This window comes from Palaemon carinicauda, chromosome 21 (assembly GCF_036898095.1).
Source record: "Palaemon carinicauda isolate YSFRI2023 chromosome 21, ASM3689809v2, whole genome shotgun sequence".
NCBI classification, from domain to species: Eukaryota; Metazoa; Arthropoda; class Malacostraca; order Decapoda; family Palaemonidae; genus Palaemon; species Palaemon carinicauda.
In genome coordinates, this window is record NC_090745.1 from 79,849,154 (window position 1) to 79,866,444 (window position 17,291).

Sequence of the window (17,291 nt, forward strand, 5' to 3'; positions counted from 1 at the left end):
GTATGATAGTAAACAGAACTTGTTTATCTGAAAGAAAAACCATTAAACACCACTTTAATGAGATACCAAGGTATCAAGTCATAAAAAATCTGTATTACAAATCAATCACATTAGCGTTAGAAACGCTTGGCACACATGTCTGAACTTATGCAAGGTTCACCTTTGAAGGAAGGAACAGTCTATATGGGCACTTGGTGCCCTCATTTAGTTTGTAGTACAGTATGTACCTACACACTCACCCTGGACTTAATCGTCCCAATTAAGACCACTGTTCCTCGCAGAGTTAAACAGTAGGGTTAACTACACGACCCACTGCTACCACAGATCTCTTAAGTTCCTCTACTTGCTTCGCATAGTGGCGAAAGAACACCCTGGAAGACTTCCAGCCCGTGTATGAACGGAGATGTTCAAAATCCATACAATTAAAGAAATTTAGGGATGAGGCAACTTTCCTCGGATAGTGACCTGCGGGTGTACTGTCAGGATCCGCTCTGCGAATAAAATATGTCATTTTCGCTCTGAGTTGATTCAGAGATAAATTTGAGCCTGATGTTTCTCCCCTGAATAGTTGACTACCCTTGAAGTCTGAAGTTCTACGAAGATAGACCTTTAGGCATTCTACTGGACATAGAGATGCATCTTCTTTCAGAGGACAGATTCTCCAGGGACCCCACCTGTTGGTGGGTAACTCATTCTTGGCGAGAAACGTAGGATCCGGAAACAGGTTCAGCTCCCCCCCATCCAGGAACTGAACACGACCTGCCTCTCTCGAGAGGGCTACGATCTCACTAACCCTGGCCCCGGACGCGAGTGCAAATAGGAAAATAACTTTTTGCGTCAAATCCTTTAACGCACATTCTTCATTGCTCAACAAGGAGGCGAAATGAAGAACTTTGTCTAAAGACCATGAGATGGGCTTTGGAGGTGCTGAAGGTCTGAGCCTAGCGCAGGCTTTCGGAACTTTATTAAAGATCTCGTTACCTAGGTCGATCTGGAAGGCAAATAAAATGGGTCTCATCAAAGCCGATTTACACACTGAAATCGTGTTAGCTGCCAATCCTTGGCCATGGAGGTGGATGAAGAAAGATAAGCAGAAATCTGTTGAGATCTCCTGCGGATTCTTTGCCTTTACAAAGGCCACCCATTTTCTCCAAGATGACTCATATTGCCTTCTAGTCGATTTGCACTTGTATTCCTCTAGGAAGTCTATGCTGGCTTTCGAAATCCCGAAGCACTTTCTCACCGCTAGGGCGAGAAAATCATGAGCTGCAGGGTCTGGGTTTTCTGTAATGAAGCGCAGACAGTCGACTTCTGGACTCGCTGGGTCAGAACTGGATGTGGTAGCGGCACGAACTTCATCTGTAGTTCCAACGCCAAGGGGAACCACATGCTGTTCGCCCACTTGTGGGCCACTATTGCCGCTACCCCCTTGAAGGATCTCAGTTTGTTGAGGACCCTCAACAGAAGGTTGTGAGGAGGGAACAGATAAATCCTGGACCATCTGTTCCAGTCGAGGGACATTGCGTCCACTGCTTCCGCTAAGGGGTCCTCGTACGGGGACACGTACAGGGGCAACTTCTTGTTGTCTTTCGTCGCAAAGAGGTCTATTTGCAGTTCTGGGACTTGATTCAGAATGAAGGAAAATGATCCTGCGTCTAAGGACCATTCCGACTCTATCGGTGTGAACCTGGATAGAGCGTCCGCTGTCACATTGCGGACTCCTTGAAGGTGAACTGCCGACAGGTACCACTTCTTCTTTTCCGCCAATCGGAAAATGGCTAACATCACTTGGTTGAGAGGTGGTGACCTCGACCCTTGTCGATTCAAGCATCTCACAACCACCTCGCTGTCTGTCACCAATCTTATGTGGATCGAGTGACGCGGGGAGACTTTCTTTAAGGTAAGGAGCACTGCCATAGCTTCTAGAAAGTTTATATGAAAGGTCCTGAATAGCTTGGACCAAGTCCCCTGGACTTTTTTCCGATGAGAGTGACCTCCCCATCCCTCCTTTGAGGCGTCTGAGTGAATCGTCAACGACGGGGGAGGTGGCTGAAGAAGAACAGACTTCTTTAGATGTCTGGCTTGGGACCAAGGTCTGAGAAGAGTACGTAGCCGAGGCGGCACTGGTCTTCTCAGGTCTCTTCGCGCGTTTGATGCATACCTTCTCCAAACTCCGGTTGCATCCTTTAGCTGTGCTCTTAGCACTGGGTCTGTCACTGAAGCAAACTGGAGAGAGCCTAGTACCCTCTCCTGTTCGCGTCTTGATATCCTTTCGGAATCTAGAAGTCTCTTGACAGAGCCCGCTATCTCCTTCCTTTTCTTCATTGGAATGGAGAAACTGTGTGACAAAAGGTCCCAGTGGATTCCCAGCCACTGGAACTTTTGGGATGGAGAAAGTCGAGACTTTTTCTTGTTGATCTTGAAGCCTAGGTACTCTAGGAACTGGATCACCTGACTGGAAGCTTGCAAGCATTCGGTCTCGGATGCTGCCCACACCAGCCAGTCGTCCAGGTAGGCTACTACCTGAATTCCCTTTAGGCGTAATTGTTTGAGAGCTGCGCTCGCAAGCTTCGTGAAAATCCTTGGGGCTATGTTTAGCCCGAATGGCATGGCTCTGAAGGCGTACAGTTTCCGTTGTAGCCTGAACCCTAGGTAGGGGGAGAGTCGACGGCTGACAAGTCTATAGAGACTGAGTATGCCCTCTTGGGCAGTAAGGTCCTTATGTGTTGCAGTGTTAGCATCTTGAATTTGCAATTCACTATGAACTTGTTGAGTGGTGACAAGTCCAGAATGACTCTGAGCTTTTCCGAGTCTTTCTTGGGAACACAAAACAGCCTCCCTTGGAATTTGATGGACTTCACCTTTCGGATCCCATTTTTCTCCAACAGTTCTTGAACGTACTCCTCCAAAATGGGGGTGGAGTGTTGGAAAAACCGAAGGCATGGGGGTGGAGTGCTGTACCAGCTCCAACCCAGTCCATTCTTGAGTAGGCTTTGGGCCCAGGGATCGAAGGTCCAGCGATCCCAAAATTTCATCAGTCTCCCTCCTACCGGTATCATTTCACTTGGACTGCCGTCCTGAGGTCTTGCTTCCCTGACCACGACCACCTCTGAATCCCCTTCCCCTTGAGGGGCGCCTAGACGAGCCTCTGGCTGCTCCTCTAGGTTTTGCACGAAAGGAAGAAGACTGTCCTTCGAACGTTGGGGCAAATGTGGTTGACTGACCTGGCACCGCCTGGGGTACCCACTGAAAGGCAGTCGGGGTTTGTGCCACCATCTGGGGCACTGGAGGCAAAGGCAATTGCAGTTGCTGTTGCTGTCTATAAGGCTTGGCTGGCAGAGATGGTAGCCTAGTCTTCATATTCTTCCTCTTTGGTTGAGGACCCTCATCCGGGGAAGATTTTCTTTTGATAGCCAGGCCCCACTTCTGGAGAAGATTTCTATTCTCCACGGCGGCCTTATCAACAACCTCTTTGACCACATCGGTAGGGAAAAGGTCTTTTCCCCAAATGTTGGAGGAGATTAACTTCCTTGGCTCGTGTCTCACCGAAGCCCCGGTGAACACGAACTCCCTGCAAGCTCTCCTTGCCTTGACGAAGCTATAAAGGTCCTTCGTCACTGTGGCTAAGTGAGACTTAGCCACTACCATGAACATTTCATGGACCTTGGGGTCACTTGCCATCGTCTCGAGAGTAGTCTGATGAGACATTGAGGCAGCCAGTCTTTCTTTTGTCTCGAACTCTCTTCGTAAAAGAGATTCGGACAGCTTGGGGAGGTCCTCGCCGAATTGCCGTCCGGCAATATCAGCCTCCAACTTTCCCACTGAGAATGTCAGATGGACATCCTTCCAGTCTTTGTGGTCCATAGGTAGAGCCAGCGACAAGGGTTTACACTCCTCCAGGGAGGGGCAAGGCTTGCCGGCCTCGACTGCCTTTAGGACAGCCGCAAACCCTTTCTGTAAAAAGGGGAAGGCTCTATCAGGAGAGGACACAAACGAAGGGAGCTTCTTGCTCAATGCAGCTACCTTCGAATTCGAGAAGCCCCTCTCTTTCATCGAGGATGAAAGTAGGGCTTGAGCCTTAGCGTGGTCCATAACAATGACCTCCTTCGGCTCTGTCTCCTCCCTTGAAGCTGGTTCTTTTCTCAGCCGGACATAGCAGTCCGGATATGATGCCTTGCTGGGCCAGAATTCTACCTCCTCTAGGGGAACTGAACCCAGCTTATCCGAAATGACGATCTTTCCAGTCGTCATCGTCATGTGCTCAGCATACCTCCATGGGTTAGCATCTGAGCATATGGGAAGGTCTTTCACATTGAGCCTTTTCCGGGGCCCATGTGATTCTGCCAGGGACTGCATACGCAGTTCCATTGCAGCCGCCTTCTCCTGATTCTCCTTCTGCATTTGTTGGATCATTCCAACAATCGAAGAGAGGGCCTGTCCCAGTTCTACTGGGAGGCCAGCCGATGTTGAGGGGATAGGCTCCGGCATCTGAACCGGAGTAGCCGACACCTCGTCGACCTCATCCTCTACGACATCCGGGGTTTGAACTTGATCCTGACCTTCTGCCAGGAGGTCTTCTTCCAAACGATCGTCCAGGTCAGACATCCTGTCACACAACTGGATGTCTTGCATCGCATCTGCGACTTCCTCGTCCACCTGGACTTGATCTTGAAGGATCTCCTCTTGAGGCTGGGGAATCACTGCCTCAGCTGATGCCTGGGGAAAAAGATACGCCCTCATCTTCTCACTTGGAAGATAAGGGCCAGAGGTGTTCTTCTTGAAGCCCCTTACCCAAGTACGAAGCTTTTCCCTAGCTATATCCCTTGATTCCGCCGTTCTAGGGGAATCAAAGGCCTCAGTAATCAGGTTAGTGCATACAGTACATACCTGAGGGTCCCAATACTGGAGATCATCCTTGGAGACAGCGCATGCTGCGTGTCTCCTACAACACTCATGTCCGCAGAGGTTCTTGCTGCGGACATTGCAGAAAACATTTCCGCACTTCGGAGGGTCCTCCTGTAAAGAGAAGAAATTTCCATGAGTATCAAGTGAACTATGTATCACTGGATATGCATAGTATAGCATAACAATTCATAAATGAAAGACACACACTTGTGTTTCCCTCACAACCCATTGCTGCAGCCTTCCAGATAATAAAATCAAAAATGGTTTATCTCTACTAGAGTAACCAATGCAAGGTTTCCAGAGGAAACAGGTGGAGCTCACACCTAGGCAATGATTTTAAAAATCCTGGATAATAGACGGGGAAGAACTCTGCTTCCTGTCTGAGGGCAACAGCAAAGGGCTGCGTAAGAAAACACAATAGTGTTAGAAGATACAGTGCTGTACCTAAACTTTTACTATAGTTTTCTTCTTACTGTATATGCTATACAGAAGAATACTAGTACAGTATAGGAGGATGTGTGCCGGCCTGCCTTTGCCGGCCGGCACACACCACAATTAGCTTTAAAGTATACTACTTAACAGCTATAGGGCGGCAGCCCTCTGGTTCAAATGCCTGTGCCGGCGGCAGCAGCTGCCGGCCAGCAACAGCCAGTGTTGGCCGGCAATGATTGCCGGCCAGCAACTACACAAGGTAGTACCCAGCTGCCGGCCACACTCTTGGTGACCGGCAGACAAGGACTGACATAAGCCGGCCGGCAAAGGTACAAGACCGATGCCAGCCGGCAGCAAAAGAACCAGAAGACTACACCTGCCCGGCTGCCGGCCTCATAGGCCGGCAGCCGGCCTCATAGGCCGGCTGCCGGGACAGGTACAGTACTAGAAGAAAATAGAATGGATGCCGGGATAAGAGTGTACACAACCCCCCAAGCCCGGCAACCGAAAGAGTGCATATAAGGAAGGGGAGAAACTTAATTCAGGCTTCCTTGACCAATGCCGTCCGGCTCTGCCGGCAGGCATGGATGAGGGACCAAGAGAGGTCCGGGCAGCACTCGAAAACATAAGACCCTTGCCGTCCAGCGTCTCTGCCGGCCGGCAATGGGCTTAGTCAATCCATATCCCAACCTATACTAGGTCCAGAAGTAGAATGACATATGGTACAGTAATACCCCTGCCGGCCAGCTCTGCCGGCCGGCAAGGTACAGTACAGTAATGGCTAGGCCATTACGGAGATAGAGGGGGAAGAGACAAGAGGGTCCTGCCAACCTTGCTTTAGTGACAGATCACCCGCAGCCAAGAACTCTGTCTTAGCCTAAGGGAGATCTAAGGGAAAGGGCCAGCGCAGTAGTATAATACCTGCCAGCTTCCAGAGCACCAAAGCAAGGAAGGCGTTGCAACTCCCAAGGGAAGATTTATCCTCCCCGAGAACAGCAACAGGACTTAGTCTGGTCGATCACACAAGAAGGAATCATAACTACAGAAACCTTCGACAGTGACCTAAGGGAGCTCAGCTCCCTTTGTAAGTGTTAGGTCAGCGAGGGAGACTCTGCCCCAAGCCAAACAACACGGACTCAGACTAAAAACTCTGTTGTTCTGTCCCTCTTTAAACCAGACTCTGCTGGAACAGGAAGGTACAGTAACACCCTAGTATAGTTTTATCGAAAATAAATTCGGAAAAAACCACTTAGGGATAAGCCCAAGGCTTAAACAGAGGGAAAGGGATTGCATACCTTCTCCGAAGAAAAGAAAGCAACCGGGGAGTATAATAAAGTATACTAAGGCTCCATAAGCAATTAGCCTAGGCACCAAGAGAATCGATTACCTAATTCACCGAAACTCTCATGTATACAATCTTGGAAATATTCCACATAGTCTAAAATGTATAAAATATAGCCTAAAGCTTCAATAAAATTTTAATTACACTCGGAAAAACCATAATCATGCATTAAGTACTAGGACCAAACGACTAGGCTACATGGCCTAGCGTAGGCCAGAATGGCGAATACTTCGCCAAATAATACTAAGCACGAAAGGAAATCCTATGTAAAGCTAAATAGCTAAATTTTATTAAGCAAAACAACCAGGAATGTCACTCTGACTAACTAATTTATACCTAGCGAGTGACAGTGTCCAGGACACCTCTGGTAGGCTACGGCTCTTGTATCAAAGATTAATCCTATTAATCACTCAAAATTTTACCAAGAGCCTACATTTATACATAACAGACACTATACTCAACTTATCCGAGGTCAACGAAGACGAAGAAGCCATGAAAAGCTGAATAAATCCAAGATTTGCGAGAAAAACAGGAAAAAACACCGAGTTGTTAAGCTACGCAAAAAGGAATACAGATGGCGCCAGGATTGGCGCCAGGCACGCATACGAATCGGGGGATAGGGAAGCCTTGGGAGCGGCTCCCCTTTTTCTTTCCCGAATTCGTATCTCGTCAATCTCCCTCCTACGAGACGAATCTCTGTTCAGGTCGTAGATTGCCATGTGACGTGTCTAGAATACGTCCTCTGATATGTCGCGATATCCCTTTCACGAGGGATACTCGCTCCAGGAGTTAGAATTCTGGTACCTTAAGGTAAATTCTCTGGGAATATCGCCGTAGTTGTAATATACCCTAGGAAGCTACCCTATAGGAACTTCCATCAGGACGACATGGCTTGAGCCCAAAAATATATATATATATATATACACACACACACACACACATATATATATATATATATATATATATATATATATATATATATATATATATATATATATATATATATATATATATATATATATATATATATATATATATATATATATATATATATATATGTATATACAGCCAGACACTTCGTCTTTATTAGATAGGGGATTATTATCATTATTATTATTATCTTTATCAATATTACTCTTATTATTATTATCATCATCATCATCATCATCATTATTATTATTATTATTATTATTATTATTATTATTAACAGATAAACTATTGAAGAACACTTATATAAACCTCCTCGACAGAATACTATTTGCAACCATTTTGAATTTCTGAAGTTCCACTGATTCAACTATCTGATTGGGAATACCACAAGCAAAACCAATATTCTAGAATGATATGCAGTATTGAGACAGAATAAAACTGCATGCCCAGTATTACATAATGGATGGTATAGTCTGTGAAGACCTGAGTGTAAAGGATGGTCAGAATCAAAGCATGAAAATTCTTATACATGATGTATAATGAGGCAATAGAACAGCGGGGCCAGAGATTATTTTTCAGATCAGGGATAAAGAGTATAATAATCCTCAACATATGGTGGGATAAGAGTGATAAAAATTACTTAAGAATAAAAGACGATAAACTAAATGTATTTTTCTAAAGTAATTCTACAATCAAGAATCCCACCAGAATTTTACACATGAACGGTATGTAGCTAAGAAAAAAAATGTCAATGAAAATATTTTGGTGGGTAGAATACAATGTCCTAATTTCCTAGATATTCTAACATACCTTTAGTTTTGTTACTGTTTGCGTAAACCTTCATCCACCATAATTTTCAAATGTGGTGCAGACAAAATCAACCGAGTGAAATGTATCACCATCTATTACCAATGGCTTTTAAATTAATGAGATCACAATAACTATCTAATTTCTACAGGTCCCAGGTTTTTCGTTGCTCGCTCCACACTACGATTGTGGGCACACAGCTAGAATAAGCGGTTACCTACTACACAAACAACACAGCGTGCATATCTTTATTTCCAACTTCCATAGCCTGTCAATATATCGGCTAACTTCTTCGGTTTGTTACTTTCACTTCCTTAATGCTATGTCACTCAAATTATAACTCAAATGGTCGGTTCATGACTCATTTGTCGTTCGTTCAGATTGCTCGGCATTTGCAGCTCTTGTCACGAGGCACGACTCAATCAGACAGAGTCACAGAGCCAATTTAAAGAAAACATCCCTTATAACGGCTCTCTTCACAGGTTACGAGAGCAACGTAAACAATGCAGGGATTTGTGTAAAAACTTTTCAACGGATTTTTAATTGGATACCGCTACCAAAAGTCCATTATTCACAAAAAGTATATCAAATAAATAAAAAAATAAAAAATCCTTCTCAACACTGAAGGTTTTACTCACCAATTTCTTTTGAATTGGGGCAACGGATGTTCAAAGAATGGTAAATGCTTCGATGGAAGTGATAATTATAGTTTATTTTTTTATTACCTGTTCGCGTTTCAAATATTTTCGTAATTAACTGTTTCCTGATGCTAGGGCAAAAGGGGTTACGGACTGACTAGTTTCTCTATATAGTTGTTTTGGTTTTCATAAAGATTTCGTGAAGATCTTCGTTTGTAAATTTTCCTTTTCGCATTTGACATATTATTACTATTATCATTGTTACTTGCCAAGCTACAACCCTAGTTGGAAAAACCGAATGCTATAAGCCCGAGGGCTCCAACAGGGATATAGCCCCGTGAGGAAAGGAAATGAGGAAACTACAAGAAAAATAATTAACAATTAAAATAAAATATTTTAAGAAAAATAACAGCATTAGAATAACTATTTCATATATAAACAATAAAAACTCTAAAAAACAAGAGGAAGAGAAATACAATAGAATAGTGCGCCCGAGTACACCCTCAAGCAAGAAAACTACCCCAGGACAGTGAAATAACATGTAACAGAGGCTATGGCACTATCCAAGACCAGAGAACAATGGTTTGATTTTGGAGTGTCCTTCTCCTAGCAGAGTTGCTTACCTTAGCTAAAGATTCTCTTCTATACTTACCAAGAGGAAAGTAGCCACTGAACAATTGCAGTGCAATAGTTAACCCCTGGAGCGAGGAAGAATTGTTTGGTAATCTCAATGTTGTCAGGTGTATGAGGACAGAGGAGAATTTGTAAAGAATAGGCCAGACTATTCAGCGTATGTGTAAGAAAAAGGAAAAGGAGCCGTAACCAGAGAGAGGGATCCACTGTAGTACTGTCTGGCCAGTCAAAGGACCCAATAACTCCTTGCGGTAGTATCTCAACGGGTGGCTGTTGCCCTAGCTAACCTACATATCTGCGCTACTATATTATGACATCTAATACAAGTAAGGACTTGCTTTTAGAATTTACAAATGTTCTGGAGCATTATTAAATTATGAATAATGTTTCAGCTAATACATTCGCTTATGCAGTTTCGAGTTGACCTGTAACAAACACAAAAGGCTGTTTTTGTTCGGTTGTCATTCTTCATAACGAGAATACAATCTTACGAGATAGGTTAAAAGGCTGTGGAACAAAATTAAAGCAGAAGAAGAGAAGTATAGCTTGAAAAGAGAGCATATAATAATTACTAACTCGATTAAAATATATATAATATAGAACTACAGAATAAAACACAGATCAAATTTGGGGTATCGTGAATTTGGAATTGGAATGCTTGTCCATAATGACAAAATTAGTTGTTTTAAATGAAAATAACGTATTCCTGCACGGTCCCTTAACCTTTGCCCTTATGTCTGGAATGGCGTAAAGTAGATAAATACCTGCTGTGAACCTCCGAACTCGCTCCGACCAACAAAGACTGTCATCCGCTTTAAGGGAAGCAAATTTGTTTCCAATATGACCCATTTTCTAAAGAGATCTACAGTTACTAGTTCAAATCATTATGTAGGCAGTAACAGATACTCTGGCTGCAGAAATTAATAGAGAAGCACTATTGAAAAAAATGTTTGATGCAATGATTTAAGTCACCATCATCACCATCATCTCCTCCTACGCCTATTGACGCAAAGGGCCTCGGTTAGACTTCACCAGTCGTCTTTATCTTGAACTTTTAAATCAATACTTCTTCATTCATCATCTCCTACTTCACGTTCTATAGTCCTTAGCTATGTAGGCCTGGGCTTTCCAACTCTTCTAGTGCCTTGTGGAGTCCACCTGAACGTTTGGTGAACTAATCTCTCTTGGGGAGTGCGAAGAGGATGCCCAAACTATCTCCATCTACCACTCACCATGATCTCATCCACATATTGTACTCGAGTAATTTATATTATAGTTTTGTTTCTAATCCCATCCTGCCATTCAACTCCCAAAATTTTTCTGAGGGCTTTGTTTGAAATCTACAAAATCTGTTGGATACTGTTTCATTGTTATACCACCACTCATGTCCATACAGTAACACTGATCTTACTAAACGTGCAAAAAATTAGAAAAAAAAAAAGTTGGGTTGTAACAAAACCTTATTTGAAAAGTACGTGGTAACGAGGTTTTACAAGATAGGTAAATTCAAGGCCTAATCTCTCTTGGGGAGTGCGAAGAGGATGCCCAAACTATCTCCATCTACCTCTCACCATGATCTCATCCACATATTGTACTCGAGTAATTTATATTATAGTTTCGTTTCTAATCCCATTGATCAGTCCTCATTGACGTCACGAACACTTTTCCTCAGTGTTCTTTCCTTTTCATGTTATAGGAAGAACTCCCAAAATAGAGGAAAGAAATAACATAAATAGAAGAGAAACGGCGAATTTCAAAACCATCTAGAAACAAATTAAAGGCAAAACCGATTCCGTGGATCTAGGTACGGCAGAAAGTGTCATCCAAGTGAACATGGCCCTTTTCAAATGTCTGTTATGATTTAATTTAATGCTCATTGGCATTATGAATGATTTCATCAACATTTAAAGAGATTGGGATATACCTCTCTGGTCATCAGTTCATTATTTTCAGATATATCTGATACGATTATCATGTCAGTGATTTTCCAAGCAAGGGAATTCTATCTATAGGAAGCTTATTGTTTTCTCAACAAATCGAAGGTTTTATTGCTTTGTTTATTATGGATATTAATACAAAGGCGGTATAATCAGCATTAGCCAATACCTACGACTACTCATATCAACCCCCAAAATTAGTTCAATTATTCTCTGACTATTCTTTTTATTCCAATGCCTACACTGGTTTTGACCTGACATGCCATGGTTAACTAATGACAAAAACTGGACCAAGCTTTCAAAAGTATGGCATTTCTATAGGGAACATAACTTTATATAAATCAAAGTATTGTACTGAACTAAAGCTTTTGTGTAATTCATTTAGTTATGCGGTATGGATTGGTAAACTCATGAATTATAAGAAGAATTAAATAGAGTCTCTGGAAAAATTGTAGAAAATTAGTTAAAGTATTTGAATAATATATATGCTAGAAGAATGGCTGAAAAGGTGATATGGAGATATATAGATGAAAGGATAAAGTTAAGTGTTATGAGATGGTTCGGTCATGTGGGAAGAGTGGAGAATGATAGTATGGTAAAACACATGAACAAGCTAGGAGGAAGGATGGGGGAAGATATGGAAAGTGTTGCACAGGGGGAGCAATATATATATTGAAAAGAAAGAAGACGCAGGTAGGTAAAACAGTGTGTAGGAAAATTTATCTAGCCCTTAATAAGCCCATCTCTGTAAGTGCATGAAGTAACTAATATTGTACAAATTTCCTGTAAAGGGATCATGCTAAATTCAGTGACCGTTGTCTTGTTTTTTGTTTTTCTCAATTACTACCCATAAAAAAAAAAGACTTTATATGGTACTGCATTTAACTCACGTGTGGTGTGGCCACGGATTATTCCCTATCGCTTACCTGTTCACCTAGCTGTGTGAATGAGAACTAGCTTCTCCTATGTTTAAGAAGGGCATGGGACTTGCAGCTTCACTCTTAAAACTTGCTTATGGTATACATATGTATATATATATATATATATATATATATATATATATATATATATATATATATATATATATATATATATATATATATATATATATATATATATATATATATATATATATATATATTCCTTTCCAAGTGGAGATACCTTAACCATGTGAAAGACTTGTGTATCATCATGATCAGCAAAGCTGTACCAGTCAGAACCACCTATACTAGGTTGGTTTGCTGTGAGCGATCAGAATAAAATCTCTCACCATAAAAAATCTGCAGTGTCCAGCGTAGTGATGAAAATTGCCATATCCCAGACATGGATATGGACAATGTCTGAGGTCTTTGTCCTGCTGTGGACTAGAAACGGCTGCATTTATTGTTGTTGTATACGGATGTGCGTACGTGTCAGTTGTATGTTTAGACATTTACGCCTTCTAAACATACATGTTCCCGCACATACACAATGTGTAAATACATGCATGTATGTGTGTTAAGCGCCCATTTTACGAGAGTAACCTGTTCACACACTCAGTCGGTCATTTGGATGCTGGTAACATGTTACGGGCAGGGTTGCAAGATCACCGTGATGTAATCGTCTTAATATTTCTGGTTTCGAACCAAAGGAGAAATCAGTAATCAACCATAGATACACGCGAGGCTTAGACAGTACTGAGTGCATTTTGATGTTATGGGTCTTATTTTTGTTGTTGTTGTTGTTGTTGTCTTGTTATAAATTGTTAGGAAGTAAATTTCTAAAAAGTAATTACGTGATTATTTTATGATTTATGTCTATTGAAATGTTTGGTTATGATTTTCATCATATTGGGCGCATTATCCTGTTAACACACAAACACACACACACACACACACACACACACACATATATATATATATATATATATATATATATATATATATATATATATATATATATATATATATATATATATATATATATATATATATATATATATATATATATATATATATATATATATATATATATATATATATATATATATATATATATATATATATAGCTCTGCGGTAGCTGAACCCCTTTTCTGCAACCTAGAGTTTGTGCATGGTGCATAATATGGGATATGAATTCAAGGTTTTTAAACCCAAATACTGATCAAGGGATGATTGTCATTAGGTCAAGGACATTGAATATTTTTTTTCCACTGATAACGTCTCTTTTACTTTCAGCAGCTCATTTAATATTCTAGGAGTAATTCTTAATTGCAAATTTGAAATATATTTGGTCAGAACCTTCTTCAGTAGAACAAAAACCTATTCTAATTGAACATTTCGCATGGTCTTCAAAAGCTGACTTTGATATTTAGTAATTTTGATAGGAATATTCTCTTGAAAATCATATGAATAGTCAATTCTGCCTATGAATATTTTCTTGAAAATCATGTAGAAAATCCACTTTCGATATTTTGATATTTTTTTAATCGTGTAAAAACTGGTAGTTAGGTTCTGATTTGTTTTTCTTCTAAGATGCCCTGTTTTGACTGTTTGAAAGCAGCTTAAAATTGATTTTCTCTCTCTCTCTCTCTCTCTCTCTCTCTCTCTCTCTCTCTCTCTCTCTCTCTCTCTCTCTCTCTCTCTCTCTCTCTCTCTCTCTAAGAACCTCCTTAAGTAGAACAAAAACCTGTTGTAATTGAACGTTTTAACTCTATTAAATATACTCGTATGGTCTTCAACAGCTATTCTTTCATATTAACTGGTTAGAAAAAAAACGTGTTCTATTGAATTCCTTATACCTGATCTAAATATTAGTATCTGCTACCGTCTTTCAATTGTCTAATAGTATATTATTTTTAGTTTTTTCCTTTATAATTGACCATCATTTACAATCAGTTCTTCTGCCTACGAGCATCACGTTTTCCTGTGATTTTTTCGCATATATATATATATATATATATATATATATATATATATATATATATATATATATATATATATATATATATATATATATATATATATATATATATATGCGAAAAAATATAGGAAAACAGGAAAACGTGATGCTCATATGCAGAAAAACCACAGGAAAATGAGAATACGAAATATAAGATTAAGTCCTGACTACTATCGTTTCCAGAGGCCGTGTAATAGTGTTTTTCCCAAATATCTAACAAACCGGCTTATGAATTTCCATGAAACTACAGCAATGAATGTTTCAAACATTGGCCTATTTTTTGGTGGTACAATGAATTGAAAGATGTGCTTGATTAACCCGTTTACTCTTAGAAAAAAGAGGAACTTCTTCCCTCCCTTCAGAGCGTTTCAAAGAAGTGTTACTTAATCACGTTACTGTGACGCAGAGGTTCCCCCAACCCTCCTTCGGTGTTTAAACCTATGGCTATCCTAGTACTCTCCCCCCCCCCTTCCTTCTTGCCTTCTTTCCTTCATTCCCATTGCTATTGGGCTACCGAGTAAATCCCTGTTAGGAAAGACTGTGTGCTGCACATTTAAAATGAGCCGGAAGAGCAATAAAATGTTTTATGGTGGTAGATAATGATTATATTGGTTAACACAAATTATCAAACATAATAGAAAAGGTTTAAAACAGGGGTGTGGAATCGCACTGAGAGATATTCTACTCGGACTCCTACAAATTTTAGATTTGCGACTAAGAAATAAAATAAAATGAAAAAATAAAATAAAAACATTAGTAAGAATAGAAAACCATTTTTTTCCTTGAGAGTGATGAGTAAAATGTATAAGTGTCCATTTCTTGTTTTTTTTTATCCCTCATAAATCTATGGTTTCAAGCAATTGGTGATAACATTATTTTGGAAAAGCAAAGCTAATGAATACTTTGATACGAGTATATCAGGTTGGCATGTAGACAATGTCAATGGATTTCTCAAAATAAGGTTGATTGGTTCATTAATTGAAGTCTGGTATAATTCCAGTGACAAAGTCGCAATGATATTTGTCACATACTTTTTAAGTAACAAAAATAGGTACTGGTACTTATAACGTGAATAAATATATAAAACTATAGGTTGAAATATAATAAATCTTATGTATGTATGAACACACACACACACACACACACACACACATATATATATATATATATATATATATATATATATATATATATATATATATATATATATATATATATATATATATATATATATATATATATATATATATATATATATATATATATATATATATATATATATATATATATATATATATATATATATATATATATATATATATATATATATATATATATATATATATATATATATATATATATATATATATATATATATATATATATATATATATATATATATATATATATATATATATATATATATATATATATATATATATATATATATATATATATATATATATATATATATATATATATATATATATATACATATATATATACTGTATATATATATATATATATATATATATATATATATATATATATATATATATATATACATATATATATATATATATATATATATATATATATATATATATATATATATATATACATATATATATATATATATATATATATATATATATATATATATATATATATATATATATATATATAATTTCAAAATTTATCAAATGGCCGATGTCAATGCCCTTATATGAAACATCTTTTTGAAGTCTACCTTCTAAGGAATTCAAGCTACTCTCTCTGGTGAAATTGATATGTTAAATTATATCAAACAATGCTCTCTGTCATTTTCTTTCTGGCAATTGATGTATCGAGTAACCTGTGTTGTATGGAAGAATGAGTCCTACGGCTTAACCTAAAGAAAACTATATTTCTATTGCTTTACCAACACTCTCTTGAAGTGCGAAGTGTAGGGTTAGCATGGGTTCTTTCGTCTCCTGTAATAAGTCTCATTCTTGATCTTCAATGTAAGTGAGTGGGTAAGATATAAAACGTTGGTCTTGTGTTTAGGTAGTCTAAAGTCACGAATCCCATTACCAGGTATGCTGAACTTTTACTGACAAAGAATTTCGTATTGCTTGGGGTAGGTCATATGACAATTATCTATGGAGTTAAACAGGCGTTTAACAATTCGGGGGATTTTGTGAATATGTGGGTGGCTAAGACTGGCTTTAGCCTCATTTTCTTAAGTAAAAAAGTTAATGAAACGTACTGTAATGGGCAATGCACAGTATTTCCCAATATTAGGCCATTGTATGAAGCGCTCCCTGCTTTGATAACATGGAAATCCATCAGTTATTTTAGGAGTTATTTAAAAAAAAAAAAACACTATTACACGGCCTCTGGAAACGATAGTAGTTTCGTGATACTTCTGGAAACGATAGTAGTTTCGTGATACTTCTGGAAACGATAGTAGTTTCGTGATACTTCCGGAAACGATAGTAGTTTCGGGATATTTCTTCAGATGACTGATTTATTGAGAGGGGTTTCTTTACATTTTATAGGGAAAGGAAACGTACGATCATACATATAGAGGCTTATAGAACAATTGTTCTATAAGCCTCTATATGTATGATCGTACGTTTACTTTCCCTATAAAATGCAAATAAGCCTCTCTCAATAAATCAGTCCTCTGAAGAAGTATCATGAAACTATATATATATATATATATATATATATATATATATATAT

The 17,291-nt window shown here is 39.1% G+C and overlaps 1 pseudogene; it reads right to left on the bottom strand.

The window, feature by feature from the left end:
- The window catches only part of LOC137615003 (uncharacterized), a 27,502-nt pseudogene extending 16,966 nt beyond the window's left edge, over positions 1-10,536 (bottom strand).
- Between the last annotated feature and the right edge of the window lie 6,755 nt (positions 10,537-17,291).